Here is a 2,963-nt window from a genome sequence, read left to right as displayed (position 1 = left end):
GTTGAGTCCTTACATCTATCTCTTGAAATATCAACCTTGATGAGCCTTGATTTGCAACTCCAACCACTAAACATTTTTCTCTTACGCTTAATGCCACAAAGCTTCCTGAGTTGGCAGTCTGTTTTAAGAATACCATACTCAAGTGGGATAGGAAGACGAACAGAGATAAGTTTTACCCACTCAAGTGAAGGAGTAGATGGCAACCCAGGTGGAGAAGTCTCTAACGTTTTTGACAAAGCGTACTCAACTCCTGTCCACCCTTTTCGAAGGGCTTCTACTTTCACATCATTTACAGACTCAATCAGAGAAGAGTCTTTATATTCAAGGAGTTCATTTGTAGATGTAGATTTATTATTAAGAGGACTTGATGCATGATCCTCATGACCAAGGGAACTTACTTCTTGATCTATCCTATCCAAGTCTTCATAAGGAATATGCCATGGAGGTTGTGCAATGGCCTTCTTAACATCAATTTCAATCTTCTTGGAGGAGTACTCTACAACTCTAGAATCCCATGGAGGTTCAGCATCTCCTAAATCTTCAACCACTTCTTCCTTTGTAACTATTATGGCTTCCTCCACTTGTTCCAATACAAAGCCATATTCCTCATTGTCCACCAGAGTTTCTAGTATCTCCTTCATGCTACGTTCATCGTTAGATTGTCCACATGAAGCCATGGGGGTTTCTTGAGTATCTGAACGTCAGGAAGGTAATCGATTGATCGCTTGATCCAGTTGGCGAAGGGTTGCATGAAGTTTTTCCACTGTTTCCTTGAGACGCTCCCTTGATTCTTGGGTTGATGGATATGGACATGGTGCATAGGGAAGTAGTGGTTCTTGGGAGTAATTATATTGGAATTGGGGTGGATAGGGGTTAGGGTCATACGGGGGTAAATGGTGATAGGGAGGCTTGTGAGTGTGGTGGTTCAAAGCTATGTTGAGGAGGTGGTTTGTGGACATATGATGGGGCTTGTTGGTAACTACAAGGGGTCCACCATATCAATCATCTTGGTACGCACCTCGGAATGGCTCTTGACCATAGTAATTTGGTGGGTGTTGGTTGTCACGAGAGGGTCCACCATAACTATTGTCTTGGCATGCATTGTAGAATGGTCGTCGTCTACGGTATTTTGGAAGGTGTTGTTGCCTAAAGGGTTGATCAGATCCTCGTGGCTCCGTCCATCTTTGATTGTTTTGACCTTGATGCATATTCCCGTTATAGCTTCCATTCCTTTCAACAATATTAGAACCAAACTCAAAACGATGGGGGTGAGAACTTATAGTAACTAATAAAAATTAAAAACAAAAACAAAAATAAATAAACAAGAAAAAAGAAAATATTTACAATAACTAATAATAGGGCACACGTTTGCAATTTCCCGGCAACGGCGCCATTTTGACGAACTGATTTCTATCAGCAAAGAAATTCACAAGAATATAATCGCGTTGTAAGTATAATTTCTAAACCAACAGAGAATCCTTTTGTACAAAAGTTTGGTTGTCACAAGTAACAAAACCCAATAAAATTTAAGACTGAAGTATTCAAACCTCGGGTCGTCTTCTCAAGGAATTGCAGGGAAGTATGATTTATTATTGGTTATGGAAAACAATATTTTTGGGTTTTTGAAAGGTTGAACAGGGAAAATAAATTTCAGGAAAAATAAATTAATAACTAGAAAAACTCTTGACAAGATATGAAAACTGGACGTCTTATCCTAATTATCCATATCAATTATGATGAGAATTGGATTTTGCTCCCACCTTATTAACCTCTAACTATGAAGGCAAGTTAAGTGGATGAATCAATTTGATTCCTCAGATCCTAGTCAATTCCTAAGAAAAGACTAGAGTTATTGGAATTCAAATTAATTGGCAAAGATAACAATTATCAATCACAATAAGTTTGATAACTCAAGTGTCTCCAATTAATCAATTTATCAATTAAAGCCAATAATATAAAAAGCTAAGTAAAAATCATAAATATGAAATACCTCAAATTATATTTAAACATAAATTCAAATCTAACATGAAAGGGTTCATAAGCCAATTTGACAACATGAGTCAAATACAAGTAAAAGCATTTGAGTATCTAAAAGTAGAAGAGAAACATGAATGAAAGTAACATTGAACCTGGAATGAAGAAGAATAATCATAAAACTAATAGAAATCCTAAATCCTAAATCCTAAGAGAGAGGAGAGAGCCTCTCTCTCTAGAAACTACATCTAATCCTGAAAATTGTTGTTGAATGAATGTTGTATTGGTATCCTCATGAATGGATTCATTCCCCCACTTTATAGCCTCTAATCTGTGTTTTCTGGGCCGAAAACTGGGTCAAAAACGGCCCAAAAATCGCCCCCAGTGATTTTTGATATGTTCAGCATGCGGCAAAGTGACGCGTACGCGTCGTTCACGCGTTCGCGCGGATTGAGTTTTTGCCAGGTCACGCATCCACATGATCCATGCATGCATGTCACCTAGCTTCTGAAAAACTATGTTAAATTATATATCGTTACAAAGCTTCGGATGTTAGCTTTCCAACGCAACTAAAACCGGCTCATTTGGATCTTTGTAACTCAAGTTATGATCATTTGAGTGCGAAGAGGTCAGGCTGGATAGCTTTAGCAGTTCCTTCAGTTTCTTGTATTCCTTCCACTTTTGCATGCTTCCTTTTCGTCCTCTAAGCCATTCCTACCCTATAATCCCTGAAATCACTTAACTTACATATCAAGGCATCGAATGGTAATAAAAGGGGATTAAACATAGCAAATTTAAGGCCAAAGAAGCATGTTTTCAATCATAGCACAAAATCAGGAAGGAAAATGTAAAACATGCGGTTTCTATGAATAAGTGTGAGAATAGTGGATGAAATCCACTTAATCAAATACAAGATGTACCACAAAATAATGGCACATCATTAGGGTTTATATAACAAACCCTCCCGTCAACCCCAGAGAGCGCGAGCT

The sequence above is a fragment of the Arachis stenosperma genome, chromosome 4, assembly GCF_014773155.1.
Source record: "Arachis stenosperma cultivar V10309 chromosome 4, arast.V10309.gnm1.PFL2, whole genome shotgun sequence".
Classification (NCBI taxonomy): Eukaryota; Viridiplantae; Streptophyta; class Magnoliopsida; order Fabales; family Fabaceae; genus Arachis; species Arachis stenosperma.
The sequence above is the reverse complement of the archived record's forward strand: the minus strand, read 5'-3'. Positions refer to the sequence as shown.